At 40.4% G+C, this 4,315-nt stretch overlaps 1 long non-coding RNA gene across 1 annotated transcript; it reads left to right on the top strand.

Moving 5' to 3' along the window:
• The first annotated feature begins 911 nt into the window (after positions 1-911).
• LOC120248170 lies at positions 912-2,449 on the top strand. The gene is made up of 3 exons (XR_005532515.1): positions 912-995; positions 1,931-2,055; positions 2,390-2,449. It is a non-coding gene; the product is annotated as an uncharacterized LOC120248170 (long non-coding RNA).
• The last annotated feature ends 1,866 nt before the right edge of the window (positions 2,450-4,315 follow it).

Genomic DNA, 4,315 nt, shown 5'->3' with positions numbered 1-4,315 from the left:
CTCAGATCCCATGGACTTGGTCTTTGGTAATCATAAGTTTCTAGATCAAGCTCTGTATACTTATGGACATCATGGGGGATTAAGAATTGCTTGAATTCCCCAAATAATGGTAGGTATATGACTGGTCTTTAAAGTCTTGTGAATCTTATTTACTCTTTGGACTCGTGAAAAGAGAAGTACATTAGAGTCTTACCATTGAATTGATTCAATGTAGGAGGGCTTGAAAGAATTATACTCATGTGGCTCCTGCGTGGCCACACGCTGAGTTAAGCATCAGACTCCAGCTTAGAAGAGAGCGCAAAGTGGGAGAGAGGCTGAGCAGGGAGGAGGGGAGACAGAGGATCTGAAACCAGCTCTGTGCTGACAGCAGAGAGCCCAGTTCAGGGCTCGAACTCACGAACCTTGAGATCATGATCTGAGCTGAAATCAAGAGTTGGACACTTAACCAACTGAGCCACCCAGGCACCCCAACATTGTATTTTTTTATTTTGGCAAAATATACATAATATAAAGTAAATATTACTTTTTAAACTATTTCCACTGTACAGTTTAGTGGCACTAAGTACATGCACATTGTTGTGCACCTATCACCACCACACATCTCCAGAATTTTTCCATCTTCATAAATTGAAACTCCATAACCATAGAACAGTAACTCCCCATTCTCCCTCTGCCTGCAGCCCCTGGAAAATATCATTCAACTTTCTGTCTCTATGAATTTGATTATCCTAAGAATCTCATGTAAGTGGAATCATACAGCATCTATCTTTCCGTGAACGGCTTCTTTCACTTAGCAAAATATGCTACCCCAAAATATGCTGCTTTGGTATATTGATTATTTTGGGGGTTAGGCACTTTAAAAACAGCAAATTCAGGTAGAGGCTTTCCCTGATGTTCCCTTATTTTCCTAAGACAGGTCATCCAAAGGAACACAATTGTCATCAATCCTTTCCTTTGGCGTTTCAACAAGCAGGGAGGACTGACTCTTATCACAGGTGAGGAAATTAGAAAGTTGACAGCATCCCCAGACAAACTCTGTTACAAACTATCATACTTCCCTCCTATTTTTCTAAGAGCCCATTCGTCGTTCCTAAAAATCATTTACTCTTCCTGAAGAGGCCTGTATTTTCCCTCCCCTTTTCCTAGTAAGATGGTATTTAATCGAATTCTAAAGCTATCTTGGAGATTTATTATTTTTTTATTATCTCCCACATATAATACATATTAATAAACTTGTTTGCTTTTCTCTTGTTAAATTGCCTTTTATTACAAGAATTTCAACAAAGAACTCAGAAGAGTAAAGAGAAAATTATTTTTCTCCTCTATAGCAGAAAGTCTTCAAGTTTCAGGCATGTTGTAGCAAGTGTCAGAATTTCCTTCCTTTTTAATGCTGAATAATATTCTATCGTATGTATATGCACGTTTTGTTTATCCATTCATCCATCAGTGGACAGCAGGGTTGTTTCTACCTTTTGGCTATTATGGATAACGCTGCTGTAAATTTGTGTGTATAGATATCTATTTGAGTTTCTGCTTTCAATTCTTTTAGGTATATACCCCAAAATGAAATGGCTGGAACATATGATAATTCTATTTTTAATTTTTTGAGGAGCCCCATGTTGTTTTCCACAGTGGCTGCACCATTTTCTATTCCCACCAGCAGTGTGAAAGTGTTTCATTTTTCCATATCCTCACCAATATTTATTTTCTGAGTTTTTTTTTTAATAGTTATCCTAGTAGGTATGTGGTAGTAACTGGTTGTGATTTTGATTTGTATTTCCCTAATGATTTGTAATGTTGAGCATCTTTTCATGTGTTTATTAGCCTTTTATATATCTTCTTTGGAGAAATCTAAAGTCTGTCTTAGGGTTCCACAGAGAAACAACCAGTAGTGTGTATATATATATATCTATATCCTATATATATACAGGTTTATTATGGGAACTCGCTCATGCTGTTATGGAGGTCAAGAAGTTTCCTGATCTGCCTGCCGTCTGCAAGCTGGAGAGTGAGGAAAGTCAGAGGGACAATGGGGTTTAAAGGCTTGAGAAGCAGGTGAGCTCATGGTGTAACTCTTAGTCCCAAGGCTGAAGGCCTGAGGATGAGGAGCCTTGATGTCTGATGGCAGAAGAAGATAGGTATCCTAGAGAAAATTCTTCCTTCCTTCTGAGAAGGAAAGCTGGCAAAAACAGATCAAAGAGAGCCAGCCAGACATCCTGAGAAAGAAATCTGGCGAGAGCAGATACACAAGGGGGCAGCCAGGCGTCCGAGGCCTGAGACTCCTGTCGCGTGCTTTTGGCTTCTGTAATCTTGCTTGCCCCCTGCATCCACCAACTGCCTGCGTAGCACAATCCATAAGAGCCCCCTCCCCTTTCTTTTCTTCCCTGAGCCCCTGCAATCCTACCCTTAAAAGGACACCAGTGACAAGGATCAGCGTCAGCCTTCGGAGGGGACTCTGCTGGCCTGGCACCAGTGCGAAATAAACAGTCTTTCCTAATTCCCCTAGTGTGTGTCGCTTGTCTCTTCCTGGGCACCGAGTATTTGCTGTAAACCTCCACCTTTTTGTTCTATTCAGGCCCTCTGAAGAATTGGATGATGTTGCCTTGCATCGGTAAGGGCTGATCTTCTTTACTTTGTCTACTGATTCAAACGCTAATCACTTCCAAAGAAACCCTCACAGACACACCCGAAAATAATGTTTTACCAGCTGTTCAGGTATCCCTTAGCCCAATCGAGTTGACTTATAACGTTAACCATCGCAAAGTCCTTTGCCCACTTTTCATTGGGTTGTCTGTTTTTGTTGTTGAGTTCTAGGGATGCTTTGTATATTCTGAATATTAATTTCTTTTCAGATATGTGATTTACAAAAATTTTCTTGCATTCCATAGAATGCCTTTTCATTCTATTGATAGTGTCCTTTGATACACAAATGGTTTTAATTTTGATGAAGTCTAATTCATCTATTTTTGTTTTTGTTGTTGCCTGTGTTGTGGTGTCATATCCAAGAAATTATTGCCAAGTCTAATGTCAAAGCTTTTCCCTATGTTTTCTGCTAAGAGTGTTATTAGCCCTTGCATTTAGGTCTTTGATCCATTTTGAGTTAATTTTTGTATATGGTGTTAGGTAAAAAGTGCAAGTTCTTTCCTTTGCATGTGGGTTTTGTGAGAAATAAGCGCACTGACCTAATCAAAGGAGTGACGCAGAGACTCGGAGCACAGTGAAGTGAGGCTTTAATCAATGGTCTTGCAAGACTGGCTGTCTGATGGCCAGGCACACTCGGAACAGTCACAGCAGGCAATTTGTCTCCTAGCGCTCAGTCCTTCCCCTGGTTCCTCGTTGACCGAGTACTAAGAGGTTACAGCCTTCCCCCCAACTCCCCCTCCCCGTCACCTATGTTCATGTAAGGCAAAATAGTCTGACTGGAACAAATGTACATCCCTGAGGTAATGCAGAAACTTCCCGTCCCTCCTCCTCTTATTCTATGGCACATGCTCATTGCAAAGCCGAGGAAAACAAGCTCAGGAAAATAAGCCAGTGAAAATAAGCCCTCCAACCTGGAGAGCAGAAGAACCAGGAAGTGAAGTGTCTAAAGATTAGGTTAGGTTAGGACTCCATTGCGGGGAGCGGTTTGTACGCATTTCCAGTAGGTTGTAGACTACTGTTAACTGGACAGCACAGTTTTTATTTAGAACTTCTAAAAGTGAATCATCTATCTCCTTTACTTCTCACAGATATCCAATTTTCCCAGCACCATTTGTTGGAACAATGCTCTTTCCCCTTTGAAACGTTTTGACATCCTTGTTGAAAATCATTTGACTAGGATCAAGAAGATGTGGTTCTATATACAATGGAATACTACATGGCAATGAGAAAGAATGAAATCTGACCATTTGCAGCAATGTGGACTGAACTTGAGGGTGTTATGCTAAGTGAAATAAGTTAGGCAGAGAAAGAGATACCATATATTTTCACTCATATGTGGAAGAGGAGAAACTTAACAGACGACCATAGGGGAGGGGAAGGGGAAAAAATAGTTAAGGAGAGGGAGGGAATCAAACCATAAGAGACTCAAATACTGAGAACAAACTGAGGGTTGATGGGGGGTGGAGGAGAGGGGAAGGGGGGTGATGGGCATGGAGGAGGGCACTTGTTGGGATGAGCACTGGGTGTTATATGGAAACCAACTTGATAATAAACTATATTTTATATATATTTTATATATATATATTTTATATATATATATGTAGAAAGAAAATCATTTGACCATGTATTTGAGGGCTTATTTCTGGGGTGCTATATTCTATTCCATTGGTCT

Source organism: Hyaena hyaena, unplaced genomic scaffold (assembly GCF_003009895.1).
Source record: "Hyaena hyaena isolate Hyena2069 unplaced genomic scaffold, ASM300989v1 scaffold_577, whole genome shotgun sequence".
Classification (NCBI taxonomy): Eukaryota; Metazoa; Chordata; class Mammalia; order Carnivora; family Hyaenidae; genus Hyaena; species Hyaena hyaena.
Note: the sequence above shows the minus strand (reverse complement) of the source record. Positions and strands in the feature narration are given on the sequence as shown.